The sequence below is a fragment of the Mesoplodon bidens genome, assembly GCF_964165515.1.
Source record: "Mesoplodon bidens genome assembly, chromosome: 2".
Classification (NCBI taxonomy): domain Eukaryota; kingdom Metazoa; phylum Chordata; class Mammalia; order Artiodactyla; family Ziphiidae; genus Mesoplodon; species Mesoplodon bidens.
The window spans coordinates 164275829-164301008 of NC_138177.1; the positions used below are offsets into that span (position 1 = coordinate 164275829).

At 37.2% G+C, this 25180-nt stretch overlaps 1 protein-coding gene and 1 long non-coding RNA gene across 19 annotated transcripts in view; one reads left to right on the top strand and one right to left on the bottom strand.

Moving 5' to 3' along the window:
- The window catches only part of LOC308606607, a 99008-nt gene extending 74886 nt beyond the window's left edge, over positions 1–24122 (top strand). The window contains exon 2 of the long non-coding RNA XR_014013852.1: positions 12135–24122. This is a non-coding gene — a long non-coding RNA (uncharacterized lncRNA). The remainder of the gene's footprint in view (positions 1–12134) is intronic.
- The window catches only part of EPB41 (erythrocyte membrane protein band 4.1), a 207104-nt gene that overhangs the window by 141644 nt on the left and 40280 nt on the right, over positions 1–25180 (bottom strand). The window lies entirely within an intron of this gene.

The following is a 25180-nucleotide window of genomic DNA, read 5'->3' on the forward strand; positions in this document are numbered from 1 at the left end:
GCATTGGCAGGCGGATTCTTTTCTTTTTTTTTTAAGCTTTTTAAAAAAAATCTTTATTGGAGTATAATTGCTTTACAATGTTGTGTCAGTTTCTGCTGTACAACAAAGTGAATCAGCTATAAGTATACATATACCCCATATCCCCTCCCTCTTGAGCCTCCCTCCCACCCTCCCTATCCCACCCCTCTAGGTGGTTACAAAGCACCGAGCTGATCTCCCTGCGCTATGTGGCTGCTTCCCACTAGCCATCCATTTTACATTTGGTAGTGTATATATGTCAACGCTACTTTTTCACTTCATCCCAGCTCCCCGCCCCGCCATGTCCTCAAGTCCGTTCTCTATGTCTGCGTCTTTGCTCCTGTGACAGGCGGATTCTTAACCACTGTGCCACCAGGGAAGGCCCTGTATTACTCTTCTAAAGTTTTTTTTACTTACAAATACTATTTTAAAGAAAAACATTTGCTCATAGGAAAATGTTTTTGTAATTCAATTACAAAACAATCAGCTAAGTTACTGTGTTGCTGGGACTTCCCTGGTGGCGCAGTGGTTAAGAATCCACCTGCCAATTCAGGGAACTTCAAGCCCTGGTCCGGGAAGATCCCACATGCAGCAGAGCAACTAAGCCCATGCGCCACAACTACTGAGCCTGTGCTCTGGAGTCCGCGAGCCGCAACTACTGAAGCCCGCGCGCCTAGAGCCTGTGCTCCTCAACAAGAGAAGCCGCTGCTATGAGAAGCCCGTGCACCACAATGAAGAGCAGCCCCCGCTCGAAACTAGAGAAAGCCCCCACAGCAACGAAGACCAAATGCAGCCAATAAATAAATAAATAAATAAATTTATTTTTTAAAAAAAGAATAACAATAACAACTAACTTTAAAAAAAAATTACTGTGTTGCCTAGCAGCAAAAGGAAATTAATATGCCAAAACCTTGAAAATGCTCGTTTATTCCAAATATTTTCTTGTGTAGTCCAGATAGTCTCTAACAAAGGTAACACTTTAAGGAAATCAGAGTGATGGGGATCAATGGTAAATGGCAATGACCTCAGATTCCCTAAGGGTGTATAGTTCTGGGTCAGCTCCCAGGAGTCTGAGTCCAGAGAGAAGCAGACCTAGCCATTCCTACCTAACCTCTAGGTCATTCTTCATTCATATGTGTTCTAAAAAAACTGAGGTTGTGTGTCAGCACTGCCAAGAGGATCATGAACCAAATTAGATACCCAGAAACACTGTTAACTCACCCTATATCTACATCTGATTCATTCATCTTCTTCCCTTTGATACAGTCTCTGGACTAAGACCTATTCTTTTAAGTAATATTACCCTATAAGAAACCCTATCAGGAAATCACTTTCCAAAAAAGTCTTTAAAAAGTAAAAGTAATTATAAAGTGCTTCTCTGTATTATTTATATGAAACTTTTTAAACAGTATTATAAAATTCTCATTGGAGGCTAATGAGATTTACAATATCGAAAATGGAGATTTTTCCCAGAATTAAATAACTAATATTCTAGGAACCATGCTGAAAACCTAGATGTGGCTCCTATCCTTAAAGAGTCCACAATCTATTTTAAAAAGACAGGCAAGAATAAGCACTAATGTATTTAGTAACCTATGCAGAAAGTAAGCAGAGCAGATAAAAGTCCTTTAAACCAGCTATCAGGAAAGTCCTTTTGGAGACACCCTGTGCCAAGTCTTAAAGGATGAGTAGTAGCAGGTAAAGACAGGAGGAAAAAGCACGATCACCTGGATGAGCACCGAGAGAGCATGAACACCTGAATGGACAACAATAAGCAGTTTCCTACAAGTGAGTATAAAATATAGGATGACAGAAAATAATACAATAGTCCCCCCTTATCCTCAGGGATATGTTCCAAGACCCCAGATGGATGCCTGAAACTGTAGATAGTACCAAAACCTATATATATATATATATACACTATGTTTTTTCCTGTACATACCTACCTATGATAAAGACTAATATATAAATTAGGCACTGTAAGAGATGAACAACAATAACTAATAATAAAATAGACAATTATGAAATAAAAGTTATGTGAATGTGATCTCTCTCTCTCTCAAAATATCTTATTGCAGGTATTTTCCTACTGCAGTTGACCGCAAGTAACTGAAACCGCAGAAAGCAAATGGTGGATAAGGGGAGACTACCATAGAGGATGAGACAGGCTTGCAACTAGGTAGGGATAGATTAGGGAAGACCTTCCTTTACAACTTCAAGAATTTATACCTTAATCTCTGTAACACAGAGAGCCATTAAAAAATTTTAAACATGGAAGTACCACAGTAAAAACTGCTTTAAGATAGGAGGAAACAGAAACAAAGAGACTAGTAGGAAACTCTCATAACATCCTTGATGAAAGATCATTATAGCGTGAGACAAGATTGTTGAGACAGAAAAGGTAAATGGATTCTAAAACTACTGAGGAAAGACAGTTTGACAGAATGGGTTACAACCAGCTTAGGGTCAGAAAAACTACTCACTGGCAATGTGACCTTTGGCAAATTAACTTATCTAAGCCCCAGTTTCTCCATATGTAAAATCTTCCCTACTTCATAGTGTTTTGCAAGGATTAAATAAGAAAATGTAAAATCACTTAGTACAGTAATTGCTCTTGGTAAATACTAACTCTATGGTAGCAATTATTGTTCATAAAGTAATGTGACCAGGCCTTGGTGACTGAATGGAAGTCATGAGAGAAAGGAAAGCAGGGTTGACGCACAGGTTTTTACCAAAGCAATAGATGGAAAAAGTACAAATTTAAAAGAAGAAATATGTTTAAAGTGAAAGATGGTTATTCTGTTTTTAGACATGTTAAGGAGTCTACAGGACAACCAAAAGAGTTTAAAGCTGCTAAAGTCATTCTGAGTTTTCAAAAACAATCTTGAATGTAAACACAACAAATGTACATACTTAACCTTGGATATGTAAACTGATCTAACCAGGATTATAATGAAGCATCAGAGAATGTTAAACCTCAATCAGAACTCATAAATCATCTAGTTGAGTGATTCTTAATCTTTTTGTTGTCATGAGAATCTGATGAAAGCTACAGACCTTCTCCTCAGAAATCTTCAAAAACAAAACTTCCCAACAATTGGTTAAGAACCTCCTGATCCATTCTCCTCAAGGAGCACAGACATACAATTAGGCTGTTACTGCTAATTAGAGACAAAGCCCAAACCCAAACCCAGGCTCTCAGTTCCATGTTTTTTCTCCATTATTACCAGTAAGTTGACATGATTTTTTCATATTTGCATTTTATTTAGTCAGTCACGCAAAGTTAAAATCACACACACACACACACACACACACACACACACAATTCAGATTTTACTGACTGCAGCTTGTAGCCCTCATCAGGCTTTCTAGATCCAATGGCATTTCCCAATAGTCAACTGTTTCCCATTTGTGGTAACAGAATAGGCATTAGCACTTCGAAAGACGGAGAAGCATTGGTTGTGGGTTGTTTTTGTTATTTCCTTTTAAGAAAAGAATAAAAAGCTGTTTTACTTTTGAAACTTTTCTACCTAATGAAAACTGATTTATTTAAATGTAAAGAATCCTATTACGATTTAATTCAATAAATGCTACTGCCACCTACCAAGTACAAGGTACAAAGAACACAAAGATATCTAAGACTCCCAAGGTCACCCATTAAAAGTAAAACAAGTAAATACCTAAAACTTTAAACAAAGGAATAGAAAACACCTTTATTTGGGCCAACACTTATTTACTTTTACCTAATTTAAAAAAAAAAAAGGAATCTGTGGCAAAAGAGAAACACATACCCGACTATTGACAGTTCAACATAGACTGTGAGCAATAAATGCTCTAGCAATTACACAAACAAAAGTAATGAGGACCTCAACTGAGGAGCAATGGGCTTTGAATTCTGATGGACCTGAGTTCTAATCCCAGCTCTACTTCCTCTAAACTGGGAACTTGAGCAAATTACTTAATTTCTCTAAACTTCTGTCATCTCATTTAAAAAATAGTAATGAGAGCTTCCCTGGTGGCGCAGTGGTTGAGAGTCCGCCTGCCAATGCAGGGGACACGGGTTCGTGCCCCGGTCCGGGAAGATCCCACATGCTGCGGAGAGGCTGAGCCCGTGAGCCATGGCCGCTGAGCCTGTGCGTCCGGAGCCTGTGCTCCACAACAGGAGAGGCCACAACAGTGAGAGGCCCGCGTACCGCAAAAAAAAAAAAAAAAAAAAAAAATAGTAATGAACTCAGATGACTGTTGTTAGGATTAAATAAGAAAATACATATAAATGTCAGCTATCATTCCGACAGAAAAATTAGATTAAGTTTTACATATTACATTTGTAAATTATATAACTGACAGGTGTATTAGCTAGTAAATTCATTCTGCTACATTGAAGTGGAATCTGCTTTTATATCTATACTATGTTATCTATTTTATATGTATACATCTTAATATATCTATAGCAAGTAGGTTTCATGGTATTGTCAAAAGTATACTTTCTCTTAAAAACATACTGCTTCAGAATTCAGTATATTTTGATACAGTCTACATGAACAGATTAAGCAGATATCAATATAACATAAAAACATTTAATACCAAATAAAAAGAGATAGGGTTTCAAAAGATTATCAATTCTAGTTACTGACAAACATAGCATAATATTTGTATTTGGAGTTCAACAATGACAGGCCAGTGGAACAGTGTGGGCCTAACTCTCTCAGGACCAGTCAATATACTTTATTATGTATCAGTAACATGTCATTCTTTCCTTTTCATGAGAATAGAAACATGACTTGCCTTTAGCTGATGATTTATGTCAAATAAAAACCTAGATTTTTAAATATCTTGGTATTATTAACAGAGAGAAAAGCTGAACAGAAGTTAATGGCGTGCAAAAGTAAATAGCTATTTCTCTTATAATACATTTCTGGTAGTATCTTAAAATTTTTTAAATATGTGATTCCTATATGTATAGTGACAGAATAACTGCCCCAAGAATAATATCAGGATATCCACAAGCAAAATAATGGATCTGGACCCCTATCTCACACCATACACAAAAATTAACTCAAAATGCATCAAATCCTAATATAGAAACCAAAACTATAAAACTCTTAGAAGAAAACTTGGTGTAGATATTCATGACCTTGGATTGGGCAAGGGTTTCTTAGATATGACACCTACAGCACAAGTAACCAAGGAGAAAATAAATTAGACTTCCTCAAAAGTTTTACCTTTGTGCTTCCAAGGACAACATCAAGAAAGTGAAAAGACAACCCACACAATGGGAGAGAATATTTACAAATATATATCTAATAAGGGTCTAGTCTCCAGAATATATAAAGAACTCTTACAACTCAACAATGAAAAGAAAAATAGACCAATTTTAACATGGGCAAAGGATTTGAATAGACAAGTCTCCAAAGAAGATATACAAATGACCAACAAGTACATGAAAAGATGCTCAATGTCACCAGTAACTAAGGAAATGCAACTCAAAACCACAATGAAATACCACTTCATACCTACTAGGATGGCTATTAATAAAAATAATAAAATAAATAAGTAAACAGAAAACAACAAGTGTTGTTGATGTAGAGAAACTGGTGTCCTCATACTTTGCTGGTAGGAATGTAAAATGGTGCAGCCACTGTGGAAAACTGTGTGGAAGTTCCTCAAAAAGTTAAACACAGTTACCATGACTCAGCACTTCTAGGTATACACCCAAGAGAATTGAAAACATGCTCACACAAAAACTTGTACATGAATGTTCACAGCAGCATTACTCATAATAGCCAAAAAGTAGAAGCAATCCAAATGTCCATCAACTGAGGAATGGATAAACAAAACGTTGTATGTATATATCTATACAGTGGAATATTATTCAACAGTACAAAGAAATGAAGTACTGATACATGCTACCACATGGGTGAACCTTGAAAACATTATGCTAAGTGAAAGAAGCCAGACACAAAGGCAACACATTATATGATTTATACAGAGGAGGAACCAGTCTGCTCTCCTCACAAAAGAAGAGCAAATTGATGAGAGTTTCCTCTAAAGATTTAAAAGCACTCTCAAGATATATTGAACTCCTGGATCTGGATCTGGATCTGGATCTGGATCTGGATCTGGAAAGGGAGACTGGAACTTGAGTATTCAGTAATTTACACTACTATAAAGTTAAATTTTTTATTTTTCCTTCATGAAAATATGTCATGACGTAAACATTAATATACATATTCTTGAGAAGTGTATTACACATTAACACACACATGGAAGGACACAACTTCAGCAGTCAACAGTGTTACGTCACTTCATCCTAGGAAGCAGATAGAACACATATTGTCCCCATTTTATCTAAAAAGATAATCTCAGAGGAGTAGCATGACCTATTCAAGATCCTAGGATGGTAGAGCTGGGACTATAAATCAGGTGCTCTGATTCCTAGCCTGGTTTAAATTCCTTAAATCAGTGTTCTCTAGCTTTAGTGTGCTGCTATCTCCTTCATTCAACAAGTCTGTCACTCAACCAATTTAACATTGTTTATGGGAAAAGAGAACTAATCTCCAAATTATGGTTTTATTAATTATTTATTAAGGTATAACCTATTTATAAACCAGGATACTCTGTAAATATAGAAAATACTTCAAGCACACTTAACACCTTATTCACCTAAGGTCTTCACCTTAAAACCTCAGACACCACAGGAGTTAAAACAAACAGCACTAAACCCACGCACATACGGCCACCTTATCTTTGAGAAAGGAGGCAAGAGTATACAATGGAGGAAAGACTGCCTCTTCAATAAGTGGCGCTGGGAAAACTGGACAGCTACACGTAAAAGAATGAAATTAGAACACTCCCTAACACCATACACAAAAATAAACTCAAAATGGATTAAAGACCTAAATGTAAGGGCAGACACTATAAAACTCTTAGAGGAAAAACAGGCAGAACACTCTATGACATAAATCACAGCAAGATCCTTTTTGACCCACCTCCTAGAGAAACGGAAATAAAAACAAAAATAAACAAATAGAACCTAATGAAACTTAAAAGCTTTTGCACAGCAAAGGAAACCATAAACAAGATGAAAAGACAACCCTCAGAATGGGAGAAAATATTTGCAAATGAAGCAACTGACAAAGGATTAATCTCCAAAATATACAAGCCGCTCATGCATCTCAATATCACAAAAACAAACAACCCAATCCAAAAATGGGCAGAAGACCTAAATAGACATTTCTCCAAAGAAGATATACAGATTGCCAACATATACATGAAAAGATGCTCAACATCCCTAATCATTAGAGAAATGCAAATCAAAACTACAATGAGGTGTCACCTCACACCAGTCAGAATGGCCATCATCAAAACTTCTACAAACAATAAATGCTGGAGAGGGTGTGGAGAAAAGGGAACCCTCTTGCACTGTTGGTGGGAATGTAAATTGATACAAACACTAGGGAGAACAATATGGACGTTCCTTAACAAACTAAAAACAGAACTACCATATGACCCAGCAATCCCACTACTGGGCATATACCCTGAGAAAACAATAATTCAAAAACAGTCATGTACCACAATGTTCATTGCAGCTCTATTTACAATAACCAGGACATGGAAGCAACCTAAGTGTACATCGACAGATGAATGGATGAAGAAGATGTGGCACATATATACAATGAAATATTACTCAGCCATAAAAAGAAACGAAATTGAGTTATCTGTAGTGAGATAGATGGACCTAGAGTCGGTCATACAGAGCAAAGTCAGTAAGAAAGAGAAAAACAAATACCGTATGCTAACACATATATATAGAATCTAAAAAAAAAAAAAAAAGGTTCTGATGAACCTAGGAGCAGGACAGGAATAAAGACACAGATGTAGAGAATGGACTTGAGGACACGGGGAGGGGGAAGGGTAAGCTGGGACAAAGTGAGAGAGTAACATTGACATATATACACTATATATATATATATATACACTACCAAATGTAATAGCTAGCTAGTGGGAAGCAACTGCATAGCACAGGGAGATCAGCTCGGTGCTGTGCGACCATCTAGAGGAGTGGGAGGGAGACGCAAAAGGGAGGGGATATGGGGATAGACGTATGCATATAGCTGATTCACTTTGTTATACAGCACAAACTAACGCAACATTGTAAAGCAATTATACTCCAATAAAGATGTTAAAGGAGGTCTCCCCTGGTGGCGCAGTGGTTAAGAATCCACCTGCCAGTGCAGGGGACACGGGTTCGAGCCCTGCTCTGGGAAGACCCACATGCCGTGGAGCAGCTAAGTCCGTGGGCTACAACTACTGAGCCTGCGCTCTAGAGCCCGCGAGCCACAACTACTGAACCCACGTGCCACAACTACTGAAGCCCACGCGCCTAGAGCCCGTGCTCTGCAACAAGAGAAGCCACCGCAGTGAGAAGCTTGTGCACTGCAACAAAGAGTAGCCCCCACTCGCCGCAACTAGAGAAATCCTGCTCACAGCAACAAAACACCCAACTCAGCCAAAAATAAATAAATAAATAGATAGATAGTAAATAAATAAAATTTTAAAGTTTAAAAAAATTTTTTTAAAGATGTTAAAGGAAAAAAGAAAATAAATAAATAAAAAATAAACAGTACTCTATCATATAGGAAAGCCTCTCTTGGCCCTTATTCAGAGTCCATTACCTTTCTTTTAAGCCTAATTCTAATAAGCTTATTTGTCTAATTAAAGGTAGAAGTTATGATTCTACTAGATGTACATACTGAAAGTAAATAACAGTGTATAACGAGGAAGGAGACACACAAAAAATTCAAAGGTATATCAATCCTGACCATTTGTAGGGGTAATAAATCCTACACAGCTCAAGGTCTTTATTATTATTCATAATAATCCACAGTCGCCAATAAAAGGATGACTCAGTTCCATATACAGTTGTCCCTCAGTATCTGCGGGGGATGGGGATCCCATGGATACCAAAATCCACAGGTGCTCAAGTCCCTTATATGAAAGCACAGTCGATCCTCCCTATCTGCAGGTTCCATATTTGGAATATGGAGGGCCATCTGTACTTTCTTCAAGAAGGCAGGGAAGAATGTAGCTCTATTTTCTCAAACTCAAAACCTTGGATTCTTCTATTCCCCTTTTTGTTCCCAATTAGTTAAATCCAATCAGTTGACAAATCCTACTGTTTCTATCTCCACAACTATTTGTTTCCATTTTTACTGTCCTGGCTCTAATTCACTCAAGAATATTACAAATAGCCCGCCACTATTTCCAGCCCCTCCTGCTACAAAAGTTATCTTCTTAAAAGAAAGATTTAATCATGCCATTCTTTTATTCATTTATTTCATTTAGTTGAAAGATCAAACTTTTAAAGGCTCCATGGTTGCTACACTATAAAACCCAAACTCCTTTCCCACAGCACCTCAGCCTGGCTGTGATTTGCCCTCACCCTACTAGAGTGACTAGAATACTAGTCTCTTTTCCCACAGGTCCCACCTGCAACTACTTGCTATTTCCTAAAAGAACCTGCCCTTCCCTGCTTCTGCCTCTGTAATACCCTATACCTGCATCTCCACCTACTGAAATTCTAATCCTCCTTCAAGGTCCAGCCCAAATGCCATGTTTTCCATCAGAATTTCTCTAATCTGTCCAGTCATAATTAATCCCTTCACCTAAATGCCTTTATTTACTTAAGATATATTGGACATTTTTTCATAAATATCCAGCTCATTATTTTTAATAGCTTCAAAGTATTCCACTGTATACATGTCACAGGTTTTACTCAAAGGTGACATACATTTTTTTTAAAGCATTAGTTTTTTTTGTTTGTTTGTTTGTTTTTGCGGTACGCGGGCCTCTCACTGTTGTGGCCTCTCCCGTTGCAGAGCACAGGCTCCGGATGCACCGGCTCAGCACCCATGGCTCACGGGCCCAGACGCTCCGCGGCATGTGGGATCTTCCCAGACCGGGGCACGAACCCATGTCCCCTGCATCGGCAGGCGGACCCTCAACCACTGCGCCACCAGGGAAGCCCACAGTCTAATCTTTCTTAAGCAACGTTTTCTTCATGTCTTGCCTATAGAATTCTCACTGCTATTTCAAGGCCAAACTCAAGTTGCAGCTCTTCCAGGAAATCTTCCCTAAACTCAAGCCCTCAGTAATCTCTCTTCTTCCTTTTGGAATTTAGAGAGCTTGTTTATATCATATTATCCAGCATTTCATTAAATTCTGCTTTGTCCTCTATTATTTCATGTATATAACTAGACTGCAAACTCCATGATGGCAGAGTTTATATCCTAAATGTCTGTATATCCCACAGTACCTAATCAGAGGAACTGCACAGTAGGTGCTCAATATTTTTTGATGATTCTTACTGTGAATTATTTTATAGTAATATAAATATTAAACCTTTACACATAATTCTCTAATTGTGGAATTCCTAAACTTTATTTGTGGTTATGTGTTGTATAAAAGCAATATTAGTAATTCTGATTGCAACCCAACACAAAGATTAATCTGTCAAGCAACTTTTCAAGAGACAAATACATCAATCTGTGACAGTTCTATAGTTTCAAGAAAAAGTCCTTGTTCTTTAGATCTGCTGAATGAGCCGGCAGTTATTTACTTTCAATTCCTCAAAACTAATTTTTCCATACAGCTGTGTTTACTCACACCATGGCTCATTTATGCAAGAGGTGTAAAACAGCAAAGCCCAGATCTCTCCCTCTTTTCTCTTTATATTTTCCCTGGCCTTTGTTATCTGCCTTTCTGCAGCTTGCTAGCCAAAGCTGTAATTAGTACCCCACAGGGATCTATATTTTTCTAATAAAGAACAGTCTACAGCACAATGACATGTATACACACACAGCCATGTGTGTTCCTAACAAATGAGAAATATTTTGCACGTGCAAGTCTTCAATAGCTAAATTGGAGCACTTTACACAGCAGCTGCAACTGACTCACAACACTTAAGGCAGATTGATTCATCCTTTTCTCTTACTCCATACACATCTAACTTCAAGGAGTGAGACAATCTATTTGAGACTAAGTAAAATTATGAATACAGGTCCTAAAGCAATCCTTAGTAAACTACATTTGTCAAGGAAATTTCTTCTCAAGTTACTACAAAAGTTGTAGTGTTTGTTACGTAACAGTTTACAGTGATTTTTCTATAAAGTCATTGTTTTCAGTCAAACTGATTAACTGGTGCTTCTTAAGACAGTTAAGCAGACAACATATACACGCAGGATCTCTGGATCCTGTTGTACATTCCCATTCCCATCCAGTCTCCTCTGACTCCCACCCAGCATCACTTTTCACTCAATCTCCACAGCTTGTCACTAACCTTGTCAAGTTCCCACCCATACCCATGCAGAAAATGGAGGAGAACCAAGTACAAGAATAAATCATCAGACTGTAAAGAAAGCACAACTCACTCCTTAAACACTTAATTTACAAGTGTAAGTAGGAAGAAAAGATTTGCCCCTTCTCCACTATGGCAATAGGAAGGAAAATTCCTTCATTCTTGTACAAATACCCATTGTAACTGTGCCTGCATTAGCAAGTGTTATTACTAGTAACAATAATAACCAACTTACTTCATTGAAAGTAAAGGCCCCAAGGGCCCTCGGAGGTTTTGGAGTTTATAACGAGGAGTTCAAAAAGCCATATGCACCACTATTGACTGTAGACTAAATAATGGCTCCGATATATACTACTGTTTTTCAAATGTATATAGATACTGCTATGATTAATAAACTCAAAATATACTTAAAAGATTTACTAATTTGAAAAGTTTTGTCATGTGTTTTTGTTAATCAAGAATTACTAAAATCATGGCTAGTATCACATGAAGATCTGCTAAAATGTTTCACCTAAAAGGAGTCTACATAATTAATGGTTATTCACTGAGGTTGAAAATTAAGGTTGAAAATAAGGGTTAAAAATCTTAACCTTAAGATTGAAAATCACTTCATGAGGCTCTTTCCTGGTGGCGCAGTGGTTAAGAATCCGCCTGCCAATGCAGGGGACAGGGGTTCGAGCCCTGGCCCAGGAGGATCCCACATGCTGCAGGGCAACTAAGCCCATGCACCACAACTACTGAGCCTGCGCTCTAGAGCCAGCGAGCCACAACTACTGAGCCCGCGTGCTGCAACTATTGAAGCCCGTGTGCCTAGAGCCCGTGCTCCACAAGAGAAGTCACCACAATGAGGAAACCCATGCACCGCAGGTAAGAGTAGCCCCCGCTCACCACAACTAGAGAAAGCCCGAGTGCAGCAACGAAGACCCAACACAGCCAAAAAATAAATTTAAAAAAAGAAAAAAATCACTTCATGAGTTTGGGCTCCTTGAATTGGAGGTAATAACTCATTTTTGTTGCCAGTGACACATAGGAGTTATTTAATAAATGTGCTTTCGAACTAAATTGAACACGGCCTTAAACATGGGGACTCTGAATCACACTTCTGCATGTTTTTTCAAGTTGGTGAAAGATTTTTAAGCTCTAAAAGTGGGAGATCTGTGAAGTGTAAAATAGAAATATTAGTATATTGTATGAAATTAGAGTCTTTCCTTAGAAAATGTTACTCAAGAACTAAAACTATCTTAACACACTAACCAGCATGTCTAATCTGTAAGAGTCTACTGCAAATGTGATTGAAATGACATCACTCACCACTGGCACGCACACACACACACACACACACACACACACACACACACTGGTTAATGGAAAGTTCAGAATCTAATGCTTTTTAAAGTGTACTTATCTTTAAAGAAATACCAAACTATTACAGATAAAATTACTTCGTAATTAACACAGGGGGAAGAGAAGCAGGTGGAGGATAGAGATGAAACAAAATTGGCCATGAGTTGGTAACTGTCAAAGCTGGGTGATGAGTACCTGGGGCTCATTATATTATACTGTTAATTATTCTATTACATATGTATACTGTTAACTATTCTATTATATATGCTTAAAATTATCCAAAAATTTTATAAGTTTTTAACTAAATGAAGTTAAAAGAGACTGGCAAAGCTGTGACAGTAACATTTGTTCCAAGTATTGATATTACCTGAAATACTGAAAGCAGGAAAAGACTCAAAATAAGTACATTTAGGACTTTAGAGCTTAAAAACACAAATCTAAATACTGTACTTTGCAATTTAAGGAAAGAAATGGCTAAAGTACATAGCTCAGCCTTTCTAAGTCTTTGTAATTCTCCAAGAAAACAATGATATGACCAGCCAGTGTCTAGGTCCATACAGATAATTATGTAGATGATCTCAGCTGCCCAAGGCGTGATTAAGTGGTGATAGTGTGTATACATATGCTCCTTCTTCCCTTGAGCCACCCTATCAACTTCTTCCTAAATGGGGTGATAGAGAAACCACAGCTGAGGTCCTGCATGAAATCTGTCACATTGTTTCCAGGAAAAGACAAGTTATATCTTTATCTTCATCCTAATTTATACAAGAAATTTGTTAAAAAGAAAAAATGGGCAAAAGAAGAAAAAAACTTCTAGAGAGCAGCCATTATCTGTAAATACTTCCTTCTGAAATGTACATAACACACATAATTGATAACCTAACACCAACGTTATGGATATAGTAGGTTTAAATATACTATTGAAGAAATGGTGGTTATCTTTCTGTGAAGGGATGTTTTCCTTTCCCCTTTCTTATTATATTTTCCAGATTGATCACGATGAGCATGTATCACTTTGATAACTGGAAAAAAAAGTGTCCCTATAGTCCAGGAACAGAAGAAAATTGCTATTACCACATTATGTAGTGGATTATAAGTCCCATTACACAATTCAATTTGGCCCAGTTTAATACAGGCTACAATTTTGTCCTACCCTTGCTCATATCCCCGATATGAACTGGACATCTTTTTCTTTGTTCTCCTCATGAGTAAGGAGACAAAGTCATCTCTGTTTCTCCATAGGTTGACTTCAAAGGGTAGGTAACATTAATCTTCAAATCACTTCGGAGTTTGAAATCTCCTGATTTCAAGAAATATTCAGAAACTAGTGTCTTTTTCTAGACCACTTCTGTCTGCCTGGGCCATATAGCTATCCTCTCATTTCAAGTCTTTTCTACCTGATTTGTTTCTGCTCTATTATTGTACTCCTTTCAGTCTCTTGCTTCAGTTCCTCCAAATAACTCAAATCACTTCATTTTTTGGTATCTTTTTTGCTTAATACCTGCTCTACTTCTAAGCACTAATACATTGGGATAATGTAAAATTAAATTAAAATTTCATGAGTCAACCTAATGTTCAACCTGATGTCAGGTTCAACCTGATTACTAATTTGATGTATAGAAGTAGGTTTTTATAAACACATTTTTCTCAATAATTAAAAAGCAACATCTATAATACCATCCTTAGTAAATGGAAGAGGGCTGTATTTCTTCACTTGGCCTTGATGTACATGTGCAAAAACCGCTAGGTGCCTACCCTAGATGTCTCTCTCTTTTTCTTATTAACAAAATCCCCATATAATTAAGGGCAGAATGTGCCCAACTAAAAGGCTACATTTCCCAGCTCTCCTTACAGATAGAGGCAGCCAGTAGGATACAAATGGAAGTCATTGCCCTTTGGCCTTCTCCCCTTCTCCCCACTGCCTTCTTGCCTAGAACACAGATGGCTGGCTAGGGTATAAGTAATCATCTTATGACCTTCAGAATAGAAGCCATATGTTAAGGCTGGTAGAGCATAAATTTAGAAGACTAGGTGCCTCACTTCATGGGTCCAAGAAAGTTTTTTTTTTTAATATACACATAGGTTTTACTCTCTAAAATAGATCCATGACTTAAACATTCACACTAAAAAGCATCCTGTTATACCATATCTAAAACCTGATTATGGACACTTACCATAGAAAGGCAAAACAATTTTTCATTTAAGAGTCTGGTTCTAAATCAGACAAACATGAGTCTGAACCTGTTCAGCCAACTTGCTACCTATGTGGCTTCTTGGACATATAACATCTCTAAGCCACTGTTTCTTTATTAAACTGTTGACAGTCATGCATTATTCTGACTACTAAATACTAGTTCTTAGTACTATACCTGGCATTATCTTGTAAGGCTGAACATGTATGCTCTATGACCCAGCAATTCTAAGCATCTACCCTAGAGAAACTTTGAGGTGCTCATACACAGCTACACATCCAACACACACACGAATACAAGCAGATATGTAGAAGAATGTTCACTGCAGCATTGCAATGTCAATCATCAGGAAAATGAACACATTGATTGTGCGGTAGTTACACAATGGAATGTTATACCGTGGTAAAGTGAATCAACTTCAATCACATGCAGTGACATAAATGAATTTCTTTGAAACAATGTAGAGTGAAAAAGCAAATAGCAGAAGAATTCAAAATACACCATTTACATAAAGCTCAAAACAAGCAAAACTAATGTTATATTTTTAAGGATATATATATAGTAAAATTATTCTTTTTAATTAATGTAAAATACAAAATGCATAGCAGCAGTTACCTCTGAGGAGAAGGCAGGGGAATGCATGGGGAGAGGAATAGTACTGGTAATGTTCTAGCCCTTAAGTTGGATAGTAGGTTCACAGGCATTCCTTTTATTATTATACTTCCTAAATTACATTTTATGTTTCATATATTATTTTAAGGTATCAAATGTCACATGATAAGCACATAAAAATAGTGTGAAAGGATACTAAGTGCTGATTTAAATCATTAAAAAAAGACATCCCATTCTTGCTCCACTCAAATAGTTGCTGTTTCAGAGTTTCAATAACTAATTTCACCACTTAGCACAAGTAAATATAGTACTGTCCTTCCCAGCTTTCCAAGAACTGTTGATTTGCTTTGCTTTCTCTCAAAAGTACGTGTCAAATTTCTCTCGAAGAGACAAAATTTCCACATTATCTGAGACACACAAAATACAATTTCTACAGTATGAATAGTATAAAAGCTAAGATGTAACAATCTCCACAAGTATGTTTTATAAGGAATCAGGGGAATGTTTAAAGAGAACATGAAAAAACACATTTGCAATTATTAAATAACTTCAACTTGTAGCAAACCAAAATGCCTTCTAGTCAGTATACTAAAACAATTTAAACAATTTAGTTAGTTAACCAGAATAAATACAAAATATCCTAAAATTAAATATTAAGATCTCCAACCTATTCTGTGGAATCTAAAATTAACTGTATTTTTAATGGCATCTAAACACTGGAAGAGTCCCTAGTTGCATCTTGCAAAAAGAAAGCCATTCATCCTCCAGGGATTAAGAGGCCTATTTAAGATTCATAATTAAGCAAAGAATTTAAAGTTACACTTATCCATTAATTTGGCCTCCCCTTTTGCTCATATCCGCAGCTGCTCTGTACCCACTCCTGAATAATCATGCATCCTCCCTTGTCTCACTTTTTGTTGTTCCATCTCACTCTGCATATTCTCTCCATACCCAGGATCTTTCCTTTCAGCCATGATGTAGGCTTCTCCACCACTCTCCTTTTGTGCGGGTTTACTTCACTGCACATTAAAAACATGAAACAGGGCTTCCCTGGTGGTGCAGTGGTTAAGAATCTGCCTGCCAATGCAGGGGACACGGGTTTGAGCCCTGGTCCGGGAAGATCCCACATGCCGCGGAGCAACTAAGCCTGCGCGCCACAACTACTGAGCCTGCGCTCTGGAGCCTGCGAGCCACAACTACTGAACCACATGCCACAGCTGCTGAAGCCCGCGCACCTGGAGCCTGTACTCCGCAACAAGAGAAGCCACCACAATGAGAAGCCTGTGCACCACAATGAAGAGTGGCCCCACTTGCCGCAACTAGAGAAAGCCCGCATGCACAAATGAAGACCCAACGCAGCCATAAATAAATAAATAAATAAATTTTAAAAAAACATAAAACACCTGAAGTATTCACTAACACTCGGTTTGCCCTTATAAATGTCTTTATTACATCAAGAGCACAAATGAGGCCAGTGAACCCTTGGAGAGCCCTTTGAGATTTGAACCAGCTAGCCATCTTCTTCATTACTTGATTTTTATTGATCAAAGTTACATGCTGAATACTGGGGAGAGGCAGGAGTACAGGCAGGAAACAAAACACAGTTGCTACCATAATGAAATGAAAAGTGGAGTCGCTACTGCAAGTGGAAGTCTAATCAGGTATTATTCAAGCTGCAATTACTCAGATTACACAAATCCCAAAATTTCATCCAGTGGAAATCAACAGACCAAAATAAAAAGTGGGTTCTAAAATAGCAAATATCCAAAATTTCCACAACATGCCCAGTTACATGAAATTGCTTATTGTCCACATTTCTACAAGTTCCAATCCAACTGTCTATGGATAGGTAAGATAGGAGAGAGATCCCTGTTTTGAATAAGAAGTTGAAATAGATAAACTTCAAGGTCTAAATTTCAATCATAAAAATATTATTTCTATTAGTAAAAAAGCAACAAACATTTAGTAAAAATGTTTACTCAACATTATCAAAAACCCAAATCAGTGTCGGCACCATTTTTATTCTTACATTCATTCACAATATCTATTTGAGAAACAGAAACTCAACATCTTTAAAGACAGATTTTCCATACATCATACCATGTCCATTCCTCTGTCACAGTTGGGTCATTCTGACTGAGTTACAAGTATCAATATAATGGCAGCCTGAGGCCATCTTGCAAAACAAGATTATATTTATCAGCTCTACCACAACATCTCTGGCAAATCTTGACTAATTTTAGATGCCAATCTAATTCAGCCAACCCAACAAGATTTGTATCATTGAAAGGAAATTTATTTTCTAATTTTGCTACCAAATCTATTAAGGAACCCTACTAAAACAGACAATAATTAATATGGGTAACATTCAGCTGTTAACAGATAGTATTCTTTAAAAAAAAAAAAAGAAGGTTTTTGGGGTTTTTTGTTTTTTGGGTTTTTTTGGCTGCACACAGGCTTTCTCTAGTTGCAGCGAGCAGGGGCTACTCTTTGTTGCGGTCTGCGTGCTTCTCATTGTGGTGGCTTCTCTTGTTGTAGAGCACAGGCTCTAGGCACTTCAGTAGTTGTGGCACAGGGGCTCAGTAGTTGTGGCTCACGGGCTCTAGAGCACAGGCTTAATAGTTGTGGTGCATGGACTTAGCTGTTCCACGGCATGTGGGATCTTGCCAGAGCAGGGTTCGAACCCATGTTCCCTGCAATGGCAGGCAGATTCTTAACCACTGCGCCACCAGGGAAGCCCAACAGACAGTATTCTAATGATAACCTCATAATGCACATCAATACAATAACTATAGCTCATTTTTTAACTTAAAGAAAATAAAAGAAAAACAACATTAAATACCCATACCTGATACATTCTACTGGTCCACAACACCTTTCTTCCTTTAGAGTTATGAAACTCCCTTTTTTCCTTTAAAGTGCTGCTATGTTACAATGTAAAAGATACCTTCTTCCATCTATTCTCATTTACAATATTTTGGGTTGGAGAAATAGCTCCTTAAAAACCATCCGTTTAAAAACTGCCTACAAGTAGTCATTATCATAAACAAACATTAACTAAACTCATATTATGTAACAGGTACACCCTTAAAGATGTATACACCATCTTTATCAATATGAAGAAAAAGGAGGAGGAGAGGGGGAGGGGGAAAAGGAGGGGGAGGGGGAAGGAGAAGACGACTTATGTCCCAGATGCAGTGCTCCTCAGGAACACATATTATACAAAGAATTGTCTCCATGTGATTATCACCTGATAACTAACCAAGTAACAATAGGGATTGCATGGACATAAAGCCATTTACAGCATAATCAGAGACAATTTAGTTCATATCATCACTACTAAGGAACTATTTTTATTACCCCAAAATTTATAGATTTATAAATAGAATTATATTCTGGTTCTACAAATTCATTTTGAAATCTTGATTTTCTTCCTTAGAATCAAGTGAACTGTTATCTTCAAAAGCTTTTACCAAGCTAACATCAGACTTTCTTTGTTTGTTCCATTGACCGGGGTTGAAAAATATACTCTTAGCACGTAAGTAGGGAAGGAATTTCTCTTTTCTCTTTTATTCCAATAAACTGAGTCTCCTGTTATTATTATAATTTAAAGAACAAAGTAAGACTTCCCAATGAAATCAGTATGAGAGGGGTTGGGGGGATGAAAGCCAAAATGCTCCATATTATCTCAACAAATGAAAATATAAAAGGCCAGAGAGAAATACCATCAAAATGTTTATAGTGTTACCAATGTTTGATAGGATTATGGGTAATTTTTAGTTTTGTATATTGCCCAAATTTTCTAAAATTCCACAGTTATTACTTTTAAAATTTAGAAAGATAATGCATTTTAAGTCATTTATTTCTATGGATCTTTGCAGAAAACTATCTCTGCTGATAAATTAACACCACGGCTTAAAAATAAATGAATAAAAAAGCTATTGATACTTCAGGTCCCAGAAGATAAGTAATTAGCTGAAATGTAAAAGTAATTAGATAAAATGTAGGGTTATTTACCAAGGAGTGGCAGTGCTGTTAACTCTATTTTTGCATAAACATATTGATTTCCCTGATACAAACTATAGTAACAATAAACAGAAGTTTATAACTTTAAAAAAAAATTACCACGGCTTAGGTAACTTTTGACAAGTATCTCTTATAACTCAGTATAGACTCATTAAAAAACAGTTTTTCCTCCAAAGAACACTCATCTAATAAAACCTGCCTATAACCACCTTCAATTCATTCTTCCTCATCATTTGTCTCCACAATAAAAGTTATTATAATCTGGTATTCTATCAAATGCTATGAAATATTTCTAAAAGCCAAAATCACCATCTAGTGATTTTCTTATGTGCTTTTCATATCCCATACCTCTGGGTAATGGGTAATTCATTAAGACCTTCAGATATGAAAAGTCCCCAGTAAGAAAAGTAAATGTCATGCTTTCATTTTCTTATCAAGCAACACATTGAATATCCAAATACATATTTCTTGGCATATCACATGTCAGACAGTTGTAAACATTTTCTTTTAGTTACACAACATACAACCAATCTCTGGATATTTTGGTTTCCCTACTTAGGACTAGAATAACTCATCTCATAATTAAACATAATTGGAACCAGACTAGAACAGCTTCCCCAACAAACTTGACTCCCAAAAAAAACGCTAATCTTTGAACCAACCAAACATAACGTCAAAACTGATTATTTCAATTATTTCACAAGAAATATTTTGCTCTCTGATTTCACGTGATATTTTTTGCGGTACGCGGGCCTCTCACTGTTGTGGCCTCTCCGTTTGCAGAGCACAGGCTCCGGACGTGCAGGCTCAGCGGCCATGGCTCACGGGCCCAGCTGCTCCGCGGCATGTGGGATCTTCCCGGACCGGGGCACGAACCCTTGTCCCCTGCATCGGCAGGCGGACTCTCAACCACTGCGCCACCAGGGAAGCCCAGGTGATACATTTTAATGTTAGTTACCTAAGTTTCATCAGGGCATTTCCAAGAATTATTCTGAAAGTAATGTCCAAAACAGGAAAGAACAGTTTAAATTCAAGATTTAAGCTCTCCACCCAATTTAACATTTCTTTAAGAACTGTGGTAGTTTGGCTACAAAGATAGCCACAAACTCTTCCTATCAAGTATTAGAGTCACAATATAAGGCCCAGTCTTCCCAGCTAGCCTCCAGATGATGAACCACCCCAGTTGAGGCATCAGACATGAACCTAAGGCCATCTTGTATCCTCTAGCTCCAGCCCAGCCACTGGTAGTTACACCACATGAAGTAGAGACAAGCTGCCCTAGCCCATACCACATGGAACAGAAATGAACCATTTTCACAAAGCCCTGCCCAAAACCCTGGTCCAGAGAATCATGAACAATAAAATAGTTATTATTTGAACTCACTAAGCCTTGAGGTGATTAATGTGTAGCAATAGATAACCTGATACTACGCCTTCTGAATTAAAAATATAAGAAAAAATCAAGCTTTAAAAGCACTTACAGGGCTTCCCTGGTGGTGCAGTGGTTAAGAATCCGCCTGCCAATGCAGGGGACATGGGTTCGAGCCCTGGTCCTGGAAGATCCCACATGCCGCGGAGCAACTAAGCCCGTGTGCTACGACTGCTGAGCCTGTGCTCTAGAATCCGCAAGCCACAACTACTGAGTCCGCGTGCTGCAACTACTGAAGCCTGCGCACCTACAGCCTGTGCTCTGCAACAAGAGAAGCCACCACAATGAGAAGCCCGCGCACCACAATGAAGAGTAGCCCCCACTCGCTGCAACTAGAGAAAGCCCATGCACAGCAACAAAGACTCAATGCAGCCAAAAAAAAATTTTTTAATTTTTTTCTTTGAAAAGATAAGCAGAATTGATAAGTCTTTGGCTAGGTTGACAAAGTAAAAAAGAGAGAAAACTCAAATTACAGAAATCAGGAGTGAAAGAGGGGACATTGCCACCAACTTTATGGGGGGGAAGGGTTATATGGGAACACTATAAACAAGTGAACAACTCTATGCCAACAAATCAGATAATCCAGATAAAATGGAATATTCCTGAAAACAAACTACCAAGAAATAGAAAATCTGAATAGATCTATAATAAGTAAAGAGATTAAGTTAGTATTCAAAAACCTTCCCACCAAAGAAGTTCACATGCCTTCACTTGTGAGTTCTACCAAATGTTTAAAAAAGAATTGACACCAATCCTTCACAAACTCTTCCCAAAAAAATCTAAGAGAAGGATCATTTCCTAACTTATTCTATGAGTCCAGTATTACTCTGATACCAAAACCAGACAGATTTCACAAGAAAAAAAAAAAAAACCTACAGGATCATATCCCTTATAAATATAGACACAAAAATCCTCAACAAAATACTAGCAAACCAAATCTGGTAACATATAAAAAGGATTATACACCATTACAAAGTGAAATTTATCCCAGGAATGTAAGGTTGGATCAGGCTTGCAAGTCAATCAATGTAATACACCATATCAATAAAACAAAAGACAAATTCTTCATAATCATCTCAATAGATGCAGAAAAAGCATCTGACAAAACCCAACACCCTTCCATGACAAGAAAAAAACAAAACACTCAACAGACAAGAAATAGATAGAAACTTCCTCAATCCGATGAAGAGTATGAAAAACCTCCAGCTAACATCAATACATCCCATACATAGGGAGAAAGCTTTCTCCCTAATAGCCCTGAGGATGTCTGCTCTTACCACTTCTATTCGACACTGTACTGAAGGTTCTAGCCAGGGTAATCAAGCAAGAAAAAGAAATAAAAAACATACAGATTAGAAAGGGAGAAGTAAAATTACCTCAGTTTACAGATGACATAATCTTGTACATAGAAAATTCTATGGAATTCACACACACACACACACACAAAACCTACTACAACTAATAAGCAAGTTCAGCAAGGTAGTAGGATACAAGATCAACATTCAAAACTCAATTGTATTTCTGCTGTACCGCAGAGATTGGCACAACACTGTAAATCAACTATACTTCAATTTTTAAAAATAGTAAAAAAAATCAATTATATTTCTATACATTAGCAATAAACAATCCAAAAATGAAATTAGGAAAACAATTCCATTTATGATAGCATCAAAATGAATAAAATACTTAGGAATGAATTTAACCAAAAAAATAATAAGAAGAAGACTTGTACAAAAAACAACAACATATCAATGAAAAAATTAAAGACCTATTGGGTTGGCCAAAAAGTTCGTTCAGGTTTTTCCATAACATCTTATGGAATAACAGAATAGCATCACATGTTCATGGATTGGAATAATTGATAGTGTTAAGATGGCGATATTCCCCAAATTGATCTACAAATTCAATGCAGTCACTATCAAAATGCCAACTGCCTTTTTTTGTAGAAAAGATCCTAAAGTTCATATGGAAATGCAAGGAATAACCAGAACACGCAGAACAATCTTGAAAAATAAGACCATAGTTGGAGGACTCACACTTATTGATTTCAAAGCTTACTACAAAGCTACAGTAATCAAAACACTGTGGTACTGGCATAAGGATAGACATGTAGATCAATGGAACAGAATTGAGAATCCAAAAACAAAACCATACATTTACGCCCAGCTGGTTTTCAAACAGGGTGCCAAGACAATTCAATGCAGGAAACAAATGCATTTCTGGGACAACTGGATAGACACATGCAAAAGATGAATTTGGACCCTTGCCTCAGACCCTATAAAAAATTAACTCAGGATGGATCAAATATATGAATGTAAGAGCTAAAACTATAAAACTCTTAGAAGAAAATGTAAGTGTAACTATTTATAGTCTTGGATTAGGCAATGATTTCTTAGATAGGACATCAAAAGCATGAGCAACCAAAAAATTTTGAGAAACTGGACTTCATCAAAATTTAAAATGTTTGTGCTTCCAAGGACATCATCAAGAAAGAGAAACGATAACCCCAGAAGGGGAGAAAATACTTGCAAATCATATATTTGATGAGAGTTTAGCCTTAAGAATACATAAAGAACTCTTACAGCTCAACAATAAAAAGACAAATAACTCAATTTAAAAATAGTCAAAGGAGGGGCTTCCCTGCTGGCAAAGTGGTTAAGAATCCACCTGCCAGTGCAGAGGACACGGGTTCGAGCCCTGGTCCGGGCAGATCCCACATGCCGCAGAGCAACTAAGCCCGTGCACCACAATTACTGAGCCTGCGCTCTAGAGCCCGCAAGCCACAACTACTGAGCCCGTGTGCCACAACTACTGAAGCCCACATACCTAGAGCCCATGCTCCACAACAAGAGAAGCCACCGCAATGAGAAGCCCGCGCACCGCAAGGAAGAGCAGCCCCCACTCGCTGCAACTAGAGAAAGCCCACGCACAGCAACGAAAACCCAATGCAACCAAAAATAAATAATAAATTAATTAACTTTTTAAAAAAATAGTCAAAGGACTTGAGTAGACATTTCACCAGAGAGGATATACAGATAGTCAATAAGCACATAGAATATTCAACATCATTAGTCATGAGGGAACTGCAACTCAAGACCACAATAAGATACCATTTCACACTCACTAGAATAGCTTTAATTTTTTTTTAACAAAAGGAAAAATAACAAGTGTTGGTAAAGATGCTGAGAAGTCAGTAACCTCATACAATGCTTGTAGAAATATAAAATGGTACAGCCACTATGGAAAACAGTGTGGCAATTCCTCAAAAAGTTAAACACAGAATTATCATATGACCCAGCAATTCCATTCCTAGGTATATACACAAGAGAATTGAAAACAGATATTCAAACAAAAACTTTTACATCAACGTTCATAGCAGCATTATTCATAATAGTCCAAAAGTACAAACAATACAGTATCCATCAACTAATGAATGGATAAACAAAATGTGGTACACCCATATGGTGGAATATTATTCATCAATAAAAAGAGTAAAAATAAAAAAGATGCTGACACATGCTACCACATGGGTGAACTTTGAAAACATTATGCTAAGTAAAAGAAGCCTAACACAAATGGCCACATATTATAGGATTCCATTTACATGAAATGTCCATAATATGCAAATCTACAGAAGTATAGTGGTTGCCAAAGTCCAGGGGTAGGGAGAAACAGGGAGTGACTGCTAATGCGTAAGAGGTTTCTTATTAGGGTAATGAAAATGTTCTGGAATTAAATAATAATGATGGTAAATATATGAAAACCCAATGAATTGCACATATTTAATTGGTAAATTTTATGGTATATAAATTATATCTCACATTTTTTAAAAGGGATATTGGGGGAGTATTTGCATATGAGGAAAAGGATACTGTACAAAGTGAGATAAAGCCAAGGACCAAATTCTGTCTCTGCCATGAATTGGTCAAGTCACTCACTCCAGATTTAGGGGCCAGATTTCCTTATCTCTAAATGAGAAGATGGCCAAATGATTTCTGGAGTCTCTTCTGTATTTGATGTCTAATTTTGACTATTAATTACCAAGTACAATAAACATGCAAGTCTAATAATTCAAAAACCCAAAACACACAAAGATAAGAATAAGGAAAGTGTGAATTACACTTGGAATGTTAGAGAAGAAAGGGCAAATCATGCTAAGGTCAGAACAGCACAAGAAGGAAATGAGAGATAAACCCTTAAACA